A 14,903-nucleotide genomic window follows, 5' to 3' on the forward strand; every position below is an offset into this window, starting at 1 on the left:
ACCATTATCCTTTGTTGTTGAAACCCCAAAGCCCTTTCTCTATTTTTTCTGCTGTATTCTCTCTCTTCTGAGCATGAGGTGCCACTGCTTGGATGGGGGGCTAGGCATTAAAGAACGAATACAAGAAACACACAGATAAAACTTGGTATCTCAAAATATTATCCCACCACATTTTCAAAAATCTCCCTTTGTTATTTTACTTCTGTAATATCTACCAAGTGCTAGTATGTGCTAAATGTGATGTTTTGATCGGTTTGTAAATTTGGGGCATGTCCTAAAACCATTCACTGTGAGTCACTGCCACCATGATTTTTCCTCTCTCTTCTATGGTAATAAAAAAGGTTAAGCAATAGACCATTAAAATACCAAAAAAAAACACTAGTTCTTAGTTGTAAGCAACAGATGACCACTTTGGTTGAGTTAAGCAGGAAAGGAATTTATATAATAACACTGAGAGGACTAGAGTTGCAGCCTGGAAGGCTAGGAAGCCAAGACGCCCAACATTGGATCCAACAGTGGATAACAGGTCTGGGGATGCCACCACCTCTCCCAGCCGGCACTACTGAAGCCATGCACACACACAAAGGGCAAGAACTGTCACCTGCTTTAGACACTGATGACACAACCTATCCCCACAATGGATTCTGCACAGTCCTTTTATGCTCAGGTTGCTAGCTTCTGACTCAAAGTCTGGGCCAAAGCAAGATCACGTAACACCAAAAAGAAAAGTCTGTGAAAGCACATATCTGACATGAGAGAGAGTGCGGAAGAGTTTAGATACTAGGCAACCTAAACAAAAGGACAACAATCCAGCATATGCGTGTTTAAAGAAGACTGTACTCGTGCCAATTACGGTCACGCCTCAGAGATTCGGAGGGTTCAGCTCCAGACCACCACAATAAAGCAGAATATCACAATAAAGCAAGTCACACAAATTTGGGGGGGACATAAAAAAGTCATATTTACACTATACTCAATGTGCACTAATAGCATTACACCTAAAAAACAATGTACTTTATTGCTAAAACATTCTAACCATCATCTGAGCCTTCAGTGAATACTGATTTTTTTTGGCCGGTGGAGGGTCTTGCCTCAATGTCAACGGCGGCTGACTGATCAGGGTGGTGGCTGCTGAGGGCTGGGAAGGCTGCGGCAGTTCCTTAAAATAAGACACCAGTGAAGTTTGCCGCACTGATGAACTCTTCCTTTCACTTGAACACTTAGAGGCCGTTGTAGGGTTACTAACTGGCCTAACTTCAGTATTATTGTGTCTCAAGGAATAGAGAGGCCCAAAGAGTGGGCAAGAGATGGGGAAACGGACAGTCAGTGGAGCAGTCGGAAGACACACATTTATTAAGTTGGCCGTCTTATATGTGCACAGTTCATGGCACCCCAATCACTGACCACAGATCACCATAACAAATATAATAATCACAGAAAAGTTTGAAATATTTCAAGAATTACCAAAATGTGACATAGAGACACTAAGTGAGCAAATGTTGTTAGAAAAATGTCACTGATAGACTTGCTCTATATAGGGTTACCTTCAATTTGTTAAAAAAAAAAAAAAAAAGCAGTTATCTGTCAAACACAATAAAGCAAAGAGCAATAAAATGAAGTCTGCCTGTACTGTTACAATTAACTAATCACCTTTTAGTTCACATAATCACAAACAGGTATATCTTTTCTCAACTACCCTATCATAACCCAGCTTTAAACTTCTTTATTTCGGCATATTCTCAACTGTTTTAAACACACCTAATATCAAAACATTAAGCTGAATATTATAAAACTGTCACTTTTATTGCTCAAAAACAGTCAAATATTGGCAACGTCTGATGGTTTAACATATACCATAATGGACTAACTTACTAAATCCCTAAAATTTGACTAAAGAGATTAGGGCTTATCTTCTAAGTGTTCAAGTATTTGAAGAATTATCACATAGAAGAGCTTCGGATGGCAACTTAGCAACGTGTTCACACCAACCCTCAAAATAGAAATGGCTAGAAAGTGTCAAAGGTAAAATTCATTTGTTAAGTTATTTACTGAGCAGTTCTCCTATGTGCCAGGTACAATATGTCCTGAAGACAGCAAACAGTCCCTGCTTTTATGGAGTTTATAGTCTCATGGGACAGATTTAGCCCAAGAAGGAGAAAGACAAAGTTCAGAATTATCAGAAAATACAAGAGATATAAGGAAAGGAGCTTTGTTAACAGAAATCAAAATAGTAGGTATTTGTAATGTTCATTACTATCTACATTTGTTTTTACATATTATTTTATTTGCTATATCAATATTGTTATAAATTGATTCTAAAGAAACAACATTTTCTGATTTATTGGCTTCAGTTACATCAAATTTTGATCCAAGAGTTCTCATTATTCACTAGGCCTGAACTCTTTGATGATGGATATCTATCCACAATACCGGTTTAAATAATTTGTCACAAAGCACATTTCATTTTTATTACTGTGTTTTTCCAGCAGAGTATATTCTCTAGCTACATAGAAATATGGGGGACAAATGTCACCTTCATTTGGGAAAGTTATTTCTTAGGACTGACTCTATATTCCTAATATAATCTATAAGTATAATCTATTGCTTAGCCAGAATACTGGGTAATGGTTATAGAAATATTCTTGAGATCAGAAAAATTCTTGCTAGTGTAAAAACCACATGTCATTTTTCATCTATGTTAACTCATGTTCTGGAAGAGAAACTTATGAATATTTTAATAAATTGTTCAATTCCTCCTAGTACCAAAGACATTCTTTCAAGCGCTAAATAGAAAAGCACATAGCAAATACATCAGATATCCTTCAAAAGTCATCTACGAATGCTCCCTAAATAATATAATTCACCTCATATTTAAAGAAGCAAATTGTCTGAAGAACAATTTCTTAATGTATATTTTAAACACAGGGAGACTTGGCTGTATAAAAGAACATCAAAATGAATAATAAAGAGACAATACTTTTATAATCCTAAGTAATACAATTTTATCTATTTTTAACTTTTTATTTTTTGTATTTATTCAATTCCTTCCCATACCTGAAAAGAAGCAGTGTAACTGGAGCATACTGAGGGAGAAGAGAGAAGCAGGGTAAGACAGGAGACCTCAGCAGGAGACCAGAACACAAGGATACCGTGGGCCATAGCAAGGAGTCTGGAAAGTTGTGATAGACAGCTATACCCAGCTATACCCAGCGTCATTCTGGCAGATGAAGAGTCAAAGATTTCACTATGCTTACAAACTGCTGGAGCGGAGTATAGGAAGCTACTGTCAAAGAAGTCAAGGGATTTCAAGAAAAGGAACAGTTGTAATGGTAGCAGTCGGGGGGTAATTATTATTATTATTATTATTATTATTATTATTAATGATAATAGCTATCATCTATTTAACACTGTACATGTGCCAAACACTATACCAAAGCACTTCATGTATATTATCTCATTTTGTTTTGAGAATAGTTTCTATTATGCTTGTTTTACAAATAAGGAAATTAAGTAAGGAATTAGATAGATTGCTTAAAGTCACTCAGCTGGTCACAGGCTGTGTTGTGGGTCAGGGAGCAGGCCGGCAATCAGCTCTGACTGACCCCACAGCTCACTGTGAGCCAGGATGGTTGGATGGCTGTGCTCACAGTGCTGCAGCAAGAGAGCGAACAAAGCCCTCAATGCCCAAGAGGAAACATTCAGACAACAGCAGAAAGGAGAGGTAGAGGGTAACAAAACCTGACACCATGAACCACCAATAAAAAAAGGCTTTTGTGTGAAGGCAAAACAGGGCCAAAGCAAGAAAGAACTAAGAGAAAGTGGGTGACATTTCTGGGTCCCATGGTGTGAGGCATTTGGTACAGCGAGGAAGCTACGATCTCGGACTGGAGCCGGGCTTCAGCTTAGGCTGGAGGGTAGAGGGGGTGCTCCCGGACACTGGTTAGCAGTCCCGTTGTTCATGTACAGTGTAACAGACCAGCATAGTGATTATGAACACAGGATCTGGTGGGAGTGGCAAGATGGGTGAAGGAGGTCAAAAGATGCAAACAGCCACTTATTAAAAAAATAAGTCCTGGGGATGTAATGTACACCACGCTGCCCATACTTAATAATACTGTCTTGCATATCTGAAGGCTGTTAAAAGAGTAAATCTTAAACATTCTCATCACAAGAAAAAAAATTTTATAACTATGTGTGCTGACGGATGTTAACTAGATTTATTGTGGTGATCATTTTGCAGTATATACAAATAGCAAATCATTATGCTGAACACCAGAAACAAATACAATGTTATAAATCAATTATAGCTCAATTAAAAAAAATCTAACAAGAGGGGAATAGTAAAATAAATTATAATGCAACAGAATATTATACAACCAGTAAAAGTAATGCTTTCAGAGACTGTTTCATGACAACGATAATGGTAGCTAACATTTCTTAACTGGGCATTTATTCTGTACCAAATATTCTTCTTTATGTAGACTGTATATCACACATACGTTATAATAAATAATACTGTTAAAAAAAGAACACAGGTTTGTCACTTCACACCTCGCGATACTGCAGTGCTTATGTTCAAGTGACCCTGATTTTACTTAATAATGGCCTCAAAGTGCCAGAGGAGTGACACTGGCAATTCAGATACGCCAAAGAGAAGGCGTAAAGTGCTTCCCTGAAGTGAAAAGATGAAATTTCTCAGCCAAGGAAAGTAAGAAAATCATGTGTTGAGGTTGCTGAGATCTGCGTAGATCCATGTGTCTTCTCTTCAACATCCCTGGTGGAAAGTCCAGGTTATTTGTAAGAAGACAGTAGAGAAGGAGGGAGAAGCAGAGTGCAGATCAAAAGGCTTCCAAAAGAAAGGAGCTGCAAGGAATATTCTATACAACCTCAGCATGTTCTAGCTTTTCTGGGTGGCTGACAGAGTCTTGGTACTCCAGCAGAGGGTTAGGCCTGAGTCTCCGAGGTGGGAGAGAAGAGTTCAGGACATTGGTCCACCAGAGACCTCCTGGCCCCATGTAATATCAAACAGCGAAAGCTCTCCCAGAGATCTCCATCTCAATGCTAAGACCCAGCTCCACTCAACGACCAGCAAGCTACAGTGCTGGACATTCTATGCCAAACAACTAGCAAGACAGGAACACAATGCCACCCATTAGCAGAGAGGCTGCCTAAAATCATAATAAGTTCACAGACACCCCAAAACACAACACCGGACATGGTCCTTCCCTCCAGAAAGACAAGATCCAGCCTCATCCACCAGAACACAGGCACCAGTCCCCTCCACCAGGAAGCCTACACAACCCACTGAAACAAACTTACCCACTGGGGACAGACACCAAAAACAAAGGGAACTACGAACCTGCAACCTGCAGAAAGGAGACACCAAACACAGTAAGCTAAGCAAAATGAGAAGAAAGAGAAATACACAACGGATGAAGGAGCAAGGTAAATCTCATCAGACCAAACAAATGAAGAGGAAATAGTCTACCTGAAAAAGAATTCAGAGTAATGATAGCAAAGATGATCCAAAATCTTAAAAACAGAATGGAGGAAATACACGAAACGTTTAACAAGGACCTAGAAGAAGAGCAAACAAACAATGATGAACAACACAATAAATGAAATTTAAAACTCTCTAGAAGGCATCAATAGCAGAATAACTGAGGCAGAAGAATGGATAAGTGACCTGGAGGATAAAATACTGAAAATAACCACTGCACAGCAGAATAAAGAAAAAAAAAAAAATGAAAAGAATTGACGACAGTTTCAGAGACCTCAGGGACAACATTAAACATACCAACATTCGAATAATAGGGGTCCCAGAAGAAGAGAAAAAAAAGGGACTGAGAAAATATTTAAAGAGACTGTAGTTGAAAACTTCCCTAATATGGGAAAGGAAATAGTCAATCAAGTCCAGGAAGCACAGAGAGTCCCATACAGGATAAATTCAAGGAGAAACATGCCAAGACACATATTAATCAACTATCAAAAATTAAATACAAAGAAAAAATATTAAAAGCAGCAAAGGAAAAGCAACAAATGACGTACAAGGGAATCCCCATGAGGTTAACAGCTGATCTTTCAGCAGAAACTCTGCAAGCCAGAAGGGACTGGCAGGACAAATTTAAAGTGATGAAAGGGAAAAACCTACAACCAAGATTACTCTACTCAGCAAGGATCTCATTCAGATTCGATGGAGAAATTAAAACCTTTACAGATGAGCAAAAGCTAAGAGAATTCAGCGCCACCAAATCAACTTTACAACAACTCCTAAAGGAACTTCTCTAGGCAGGAAACACAAGAGAAGGAAAAGACCTACAATAACAAACCCAAAACAATTAAGAAAATGGTAATAGGAACACACATATCAATAACTACCTTAAATGTAAATGGATTAAATGCTCCAACCAAAAGACATAGACTGGTTGAATGGATACTAAAACAAGACCCGTATATATGCTGTCTACAGGAGGCCGACGTCAAACCTAGGGCCACATACAGACTGAAAGTGAGGGTATGGAAAAAGATATTCCATGCCAATGGAAATCTAAAGAAAGCTGGAGTGACAAAACAGACTTTAAAATAAACACCATCACAAGAGACAAAGAAGGACACTACATAATGATCAAGGGATCAATCCAAGAAAAAGATATAACAATTGTAAATATTTATGCACCCAACATAGGAGCACCTCAATACTTAAGGCAACTGCTAACAGCCATAAAGGGGGAAATGGACAGTAACACAATCATAGTAGGGGACTTTAAGACCCCACTTTCACCAATGGACAGATCATCCACAATGAAAATAAATATGGAAACACAAGCTTTAAATGACATATTAAACAAGATGGACTTAACTGATATTTATAGGACATTCCATCCAAAAGCAACAGAATATACTTTCTTCTCAAGTGCTCATGGAACCTTCTCCAGGACAGATAATATCTTGAGTGACAAATCAAGCCTTGGTTAATTTAAGAAAACTGAAATCATATCAAGTACCTTTTCTGACCACAAGGCTATGAGACTAGACATCAATTACAGGAAAAAATCTGCAAAAAATACAAACACATGGAGGCTAAAAACTACAGTACTAAACAACCAACAGATCACTGAAGAAATCAAAGAGGAATTCAAAAAATACCTAGAAACAAACGACAATGAAAACACGACGACCCAAAACCTATGGGATACAGCAAAAGCAGTTCTAAGAAGGAACTGTACAGCAATATAATCCTACCTCAAGAAACAAGTAACATCTCAAATAAACAACCTAACCTTACACCTAAAGCAATTAGAGAAAGAAGAACAAAAAACCTCCAAAGTTAGCAGAAGGAAAGAAATCATACAGATCAGATCAGAAATAAATAAAAAAGAAATGAAGGAGGGACTTCCCTGGTGGTGCAGTGGTTAAGAATCCACATGCCAATGCAGGGGACACGGGTTCGAGCCCTGGTCCAGGAAGATCCCACATGCCACAGAGCAACTAAGCCCATGCGCCATAATTACCGAGCCTGTGAGCAACAACTACTGAGCCCGGAGCCACAACTACTGGAGCCCACGTGCCTAGAGCCGGTGCTCCACAACAAGAGAAGCCATTGCCATGAGAAGCCCATGCACCACAACAAGGAGTGGACCCCACTCACCGCAACTAGAGAAATCCTGCACACAGCAACGAAGACCCCATACAGCCAAAAATAAATAAGTTAAATTAAAAAAAGAAATGAAGGAAACAATAGCAAAGATCAATAAAACTAAAAGCTGGCTCTTTGAGAAGATAAACAAAATTGATAAACCTTTAGCCAGACTCATCAAGAAAAAAAGGGAGAAGAATTAGAAATGAAAAAAGAGAAGTAACAACTGACACTGCAGAAATACAAAGGATCATGAGAGATTACAACAAGCAACTCTATGCCAATAAAATGGACAACCTGGAAGAAATGGACAAATCCTTAGTAAAGCACAACCTCCCAAGACTGAACCAGGAAGAAATAGAAAATATAAACAGGCCAATCACAAGCACTGAAGTTGAAACTGTGATTAAAACTCTTCCAACAAACAAAAGCCCAGGACCCAGGCTTCACAGGCGAATTCTATCAAACATTTAGAGAAGAGCTAACACCTATCCTTCTCAAACTCTTCCAAAACACAGCAGAGGGATGAACACTCCCAAACTCACTCTACAAGGCCACCATCACCCTGATACCAAAGATGGACAAAGATGCCTCAAAAAAAGAAAACTACAGACCAATATCACTGATGAACATAGATGCAAAAATCCTCAACAAAATACTAGCAAACAGAATCCACAGCTCATTAAAAGGATCATACACCATGATCAAGTGGGGTTTATCCCAGGAATGCAAGGATTCTTCAGTATATGCAAATCAATAAATGTGATAAACCATATTAACAAATTGAAGGAGAAAAACCATATGATAAACTCAATAGATGCAGAAAAAGCTTTCGACAAAATTCAACACCTATTTATGATAAAAACTTTCCAGAAAGTAGGCATAGAGGGAACTTACCTCAACATAATAAAGGCCATATATGACAAACCCACAGCCAACATCGTTCTCAATGGTGAAAAACTGAAACCACTTCCACTAAGATCAGGAACAAGCCAAGGCTGCCCCCTCTCACCACTCTTATTCAACATAGTTTTGGAAGTTTTAGCCACAGCAATCAGAGAAGAAAAAGAAATAAAAGGAATCCAAATTGGAAAAGAAGTAAAACTGTCACTGTTTGCAGATGACATGATACTATACATAGAGAATCCCAAAGATACTACCAGAAAACTACTAGAGCTAATCAATGAATTTGGTAAAGTAGCGGGATATAAAATTAATGCACAGAAATCTCTTGCATTCCTATACACTAATGATGAAAAATCTGAAAGAGAAATTAAGGAAACACTCCCATTTACCTCTGCAATAAAAAGAATAAAATACCTAGGAATAAACCTACCTAAGGAGACAAAAGATCTGTATTCAGAAAACTGTAAGACACTGATGAAAGAAATTAAAGATGATACAAACAGATGGAGAGATATACCATGTTCTTGGACTGGAAGAATCAACACTGTGAAAATGAATATACTACCCAAAGCAATCTACAGATTCAATGCAATTCCTATCAAACTACCAATGGCATTTTTTACAGAACGAGAAAAAAACATTTCACAACTTGTATGGAAACACAAAGGACCACAAATAGACAAAGCAATCTTGAGAAAGAAAAACGGAGCTGGAGGAATCAGGCTCCCTGACTTCAGACTATACTACAAAGCTACAGTAATCAAGACAGTATGGTATTGGCACAAAAACAGAAATATAGATCAATGCAACAGGATAGAAAGACCAGAGATAAACCAACAAACATACGGTCACCTTACTGTTTTTAAAGGAGGCAAGAATATACAATGGAGAAAAGACAGCCTCTTCAATAAGTGCTGCTGGGAAAACTGGACAGCTACATATAAAAGAATGAAATTAGAACACTCCCTAACACCATACACAAAAATAAACTCAAAATGGGTTAAAAAGACCTAAATGTAAGGCCAGACACTATAAAACTCTTTTCTGTTGTTGTTTTTTGTTTTTGTTTTTTTGCGGTACACAGGCCTCTCACTGTTGTGGCCTCTCCCATTGTGGAGCACAGGCTCCGGATGCACAGGCTCAGCGGCCATGGCTCATGGGCCCAGCTGCTCCGCGGCATGTGGTATCTTCCCAGACCGGGGCACGAACCTGTGTCCCCTGCATCAGCAGGCAGACTCTCAACCACTGCACCACCAGGGAAGCCCACTATAAAACTCGTAATGGAAAACATAGGCAGAACACTCTATGACATAAATCACAGCAAAATCCTTTTAGACCCACCTCCTAGAGAAATGGAAATAAAAACAAAGATAAACAAATGGGACCTAATGAAACTTCAAAGCTTTTGCACAGCAAAGGAAACCATAAACAAGATAAAAAGACAACCCTCAGAATGGGAAAAAATATTTGCAAGTGAAGCAGCTGACAAAGGATTAATCTCCAAAATATACAGGCAGCTCGTGCAGCTCAATATCAAAAAAACAAAGAACCCAATCCAAAAATGGGCAGAAGATCTAAATAGACATTTCTCCAAAGAAGATTTACAGACTGCCAACAAACACATGAAAGGATGCACAACATCACTAATCATTAGAGAAATGCAAATCAAAACTACATTGAGGAATTTCCTGGTGGCGCAGTGGTTAAGAATCCGCCTGCCAGTGCAGGGGTCATGGGTTCAAGCCCTGGTCCAGGAAGATCCCACATGCCGTGGAGCAACTAAGCCCGTGAGCCACAGTTACTGAGCCTGCGCTCTAGAGCCCGTGAGCCACAGCTACTGAGCCCGCATGCCACAACTACCGAAGCCCGCGCGCCACGCCTGGAGCCCGTGTTCCGCAATAAAAGAAGCCGCCACAATGAGAAGCCCGCACACCGCAGCGAAGAGTAGTCCCCGCTCACTGCAACTAGAAAAAGCCCGTGTGCAGCAGTAAAGACCCAATGCAGCCAAAAATTAATTAATTAATTAATTTAAAAAAAAACTACAATGAGGTATCACCTCACACGGGTCAGAATGGCCATCATCAAAAAATTTATAATCAGGGCTTCCCCGGTGGTGCAGTGGTTGAGAGTCCGCCTGCCGATGCAGGGGACACGGGTTCGTGCCCCGGTCTGGGAAGATCCCACATGCTGCGGAGCGGCTGGGCCCGTGAGCCATGGCCGCTAAGCCTGCGCGTCCGGAGCCTGTGCTCCACAATGGGAGAGGCCACAACAGTGAGAGGCCTGCGTACCACCAAAAAAAAAAAAAAAAAAAAAAAAAATTTATAAACAATAAATGCTGGAGAGGGTATGGAGAAAAGGGAACCCTGTTGCGCTGTTAGTGGGAATGTAAATTGATACAGCTACTATGGAGAACAGTATGGAGGTTGCTCAAGAAACTAAAAATAGAACTACCATAAGACACAGCAATCCCACTACTGGGCATATACCCTGAGAAAACCATAATTCAAAGAGTCTTTTACCACAATGTTCATTGCAGCTCTATTTACAATAGCCAGGACATGGAAGCAACCTAAGTTTCCACTGACAGATGAATGGATGAAGAAGATGTGGCACATATATACAATGGAATATTGCTCAGCCATAAGGAGGAACGAAACTGAGTTATTTGTAGTGAGGTGGATGGACCTCAAGTCTCTCATACAGAGTGAATTAAGTCAGAAAGAGAAAACAAATACCGTATGCTAACACATATATATGGAATCTAAAAAAAAAAACAAAAGGTTCTGAAGAACTTAGGGGCAGGACAGGAAAAAAGACACAGACATAGAGAATGGACCTGAGGACACGGGAAGGGGAGAAGGGTAAGCTGGGACGAAGTGACAGAGTGGCATGGACATATATACACTACCAAATGTAAAATAGATAGCTAGTGGGAAGCAGCCTCATAGCACAGGGAGATCAGCTCGGTGCTTTGTGACCACCTAGAGGGGTGGGATAGGGAGGGTGGGAGGGAGACGCAAGAGGGTGGAGATATGGGGATATATGTATATGTATAGCTGATTCACTTTTTTATACAGCAGAAACTAGCACACCATTTTAAAGCAATTATACTCCAACAAAGATGTTAAAAAAAAAAAAAAAAGGAACACAGAATATGGAGCCAGACTGCCTGGATTTGCGTCCTGGCTCTACCACTTACTAACAAATTATTTAGCCTCTTTTGCCTCAGATTCCCAACTGTAAAACGGGGGTGATGACAATCATCCCTGTCTCACGCAGTTGTTAAGATTGAAAGGGTTAACATTTGTAAGATGATTAGAATAATATCCAGCATAAAGTAAATCCATTTAAGTGTGTGACTGAAAATCAAGTAAAATAAAAGATATAGGGAATATGCCACCCCAAAATGTTTCACTTGGGCATAAGACATATTTTGAGCTAGAGACAAAGAGAATCAATAGATGCAAAAAGAAACTTTCCCAGAGCTTCCCTTGTCTGACCAAAAGCAGACACTTGTGAAAAATGAGGACTGCCAAAAGTCCCCTCTCCTGGGGAATTTGTATGGCCAAGGTGGACCTATACACACAAACCTTACTCCATTAGAGGCCCCCCCCAGTCTGCCCGCCCTGAAAGCTTAAAACCCTTTTCCTTTGTCTTGTCACTTCTCTACAAATTTATTATTCTTCTGTTAAGATGCTATATGAGCCCACATTCTAGCCACCCCCATGAGTTACTCTTCATTGAGGTTTCACCCATGTGATGTGTACTGGACACATTACTAAACTCTTTGCTTTTCCCTTGTTAATCTGTTGTCAGTCTAAGTCTACAGGGTCCCTGGGGGAGAATCTAGGAGGGTAGAAGGAAAAACAATTTGTCCCTATACGGGACAATGGAAAGGGTAAAAAGAGAGGGGAGAGGGGAGAAGAAGTATGAGGATTTGTGCCTGAGGGCCTGCACAGAGGCAGGGCGTGCAACAAGAGGCTCAGAGGGCCCTCTAGGGAGCGGGGCTGTGATTCAGACATTCTGGCTGGGGAGAAAAGTTTGTCTTTGCTTAGTTCTAAATGATGTGTGGCTAAGGTGTGCTGATGTCTCTGAAGACAGCTTAGTCCAGCCATTAAGGGGAAGGGTCAGCAGGCTGCTGGGATGCCCATCTGCCTGTGGTGGTTAAAAGTGCAAGAGCAGAACAGCTTAGAAAAAGGCCCGAAGATACCAGCAACTGAACAGAATCCCCACAAGGAGCAGAAACACAGGGCATATTCTCTCCATCTTTTGGGGAACATGACGGTCATAATAAGAGAAAGAGTAATGTTCAAATGAACACCCTGAAAACCTTTCATTTTTCCTTTTATGAGATAAATGCACTTGGAATCTTTTATCATGCTAAACAAGCACATTTTTCTCATTTAAAAAAAAAAGATTTGCAAGGACTATTATAATCCCAGCAGGCTAAATTTTTAGCAATCTCTCAATCTAATACACTTCTTAACAAAATTACATTTCACACAAAAAAATGAATGAAATCACATTCATTTCTCTGCAAAAAGCTTCCAGTGCAATTTCATCACTGTAAAATGTGGAGAAATGACATGTAAATGCCTAATTTTCAATACCTTCTTAGCTCTATGAGCTGTTGTGTACTGCTTGGAAAGCAGAAGGTGCTTTTTATTCTGGAAAAACAGGATCACTCAAGGTCAAGGTAGTAAGCTGAGACACAGTCTTGGCTGCTGTATACCAGCTCCCTCAAGCGGCTACCACCATAAACCTACACATACACAGTGCGCAAAAATGGGCGCGGTCTTTTTGTTTCTATTTTCATTACACTAGGAGGTGGATCGAAAAAGATCTTGCTGTGATTTATGTCAGAGAGTGTTCTTCCAATGTTTTCCTCTAAGAGTTTCATAGTGTCCAGTCTTACATTTAGGTCTCTAATCCATTTTGAGTTTATTTTTGTGTATGGTGTTAGGGAGTGTTCTAATTTCATTCTTTTATATGTAGCTGTCCAGTTTTCCCAGCAGCACTATTGAAGAGACTGTCTTTTCTCCATTGTATATTCTTGCCTCCTTTATCAAAGATAAGGTGACCATATGTGTGTGGGTTTATCTCTGGGCTTTCAATCCTGTTCCATTGATCTATATTTCTGTTTTTGTGCCAGTACCATACTGTCATGATTACTGTAGCTCTGTAGCATAGTCTGAAGTCAGGGAGCCTGATTCCTCCAGCTCCTTTTTTCCTTCTCAAGATTGCTTTGGCTATTCGTGGTCTTTTGTGTTTCCGTACAATAGCCAGGAAACGGAAGCAACCTAAATGTCCACTGACAGAGAAATGAATAAAGAAGATGTGGGGGCTTCTCTGGTGGCACAGTGGTTGAGAGTCCACATGCTGATGCAGGGGACACGGGTTCGTGCTCCAGTCCAGGAAGATACCACATGCCACGAAGCGGCTGGGCCCATGAGCCACGGCCGCTGAGCCTGCGCGTCCGGAGCCTGTGCTCCGCAACGGGAGAGGCCACAACAGTGAGAGGCCCACGTACCGCAAGAAAAAAAAAAAGATGTGCTACATTTATACAATGGAATATTATTCAGTCATAAAAAAGGATGAAATAATTCCATTTACAGCAACATGCATGGACCTAGAGATTGTCATACTGAGTGAAGTCAGACAGAGAAAGACAAATACCATATGATATCACTTATATGTGGAATCTAAAAAAATGGTACAAATGAACTTACTTACAAAACAGAAATGGAGTCACAAATTTAGAAAACAAACTTATTGTTACCAAGTGGGAAAGAGGTGGGGAGGGATAAATTGGGAGATTGGGATTGACAGATACACACTACTATATATAAAACAGATAACTAATCTTTACAAAGGCTGCAAATGAACTTATCTACAAAACAGAAATAGCGTTACAGATGTAGAAAATAAACTTACAGTTACGGGGTGGGGGAGGGATAAACTGGAAGACTAGGATTGACACATACACACTACTATATATAAAACAGATAACTAATACCTACTGTATAGCACAGGGAACTCTACTCAATACTCTGTAATGGCCTATATGGGAAACGAACCTAAAAAAGAGTGGATATATGTATATCAGATTCATTTTGCTGTACACCTCAAACTAACACAACATTGTAAATCAACTATATCCCAATAAAAATTATTAAAGAAAAAAAAAAGATGGGCGTGGTCTCTTCAGCCCACAGGCATCTACCAAAAATAAGTTACTAACTCATCAATTCAGACTTTATTAGTTCAAAATGCATAATAATTTTCTTCAATATTACACATTAATTCTAAATTACTCTTTACCCTGTAAATTTTCAATAATGAGTTCAAATATTAGTATCTA

General features: G+C 39.7%; 1 protein-coding gene across 4 annotated transcripts in view; it reads right to left on the reverse strand.

Annotated features, from left to right (window-relative positions):
- The window catches only part of AKAP7 (A-kinase anchoring protein 7), a 153,590-nt gene that overhangs the window by 84,295 nt on the left and 54,392 nt on the right, over positions 1-14,903 (reverse strand). The gene's annotated exons all lie outside the window — the stretch shown is intronic.

Source organism: Leucopleurus acutus, assembly GCF_964270905.1.
Source record: "Leucopleurus acutus genome assembly, chromosome: 15".
Taxonomy (NCBI): Eukaryota; Metazoa; Chordata; class Mammalia; order Artiodactyla; family Delphinidae; genus Leucopleurus; species Leucopleurus acutus.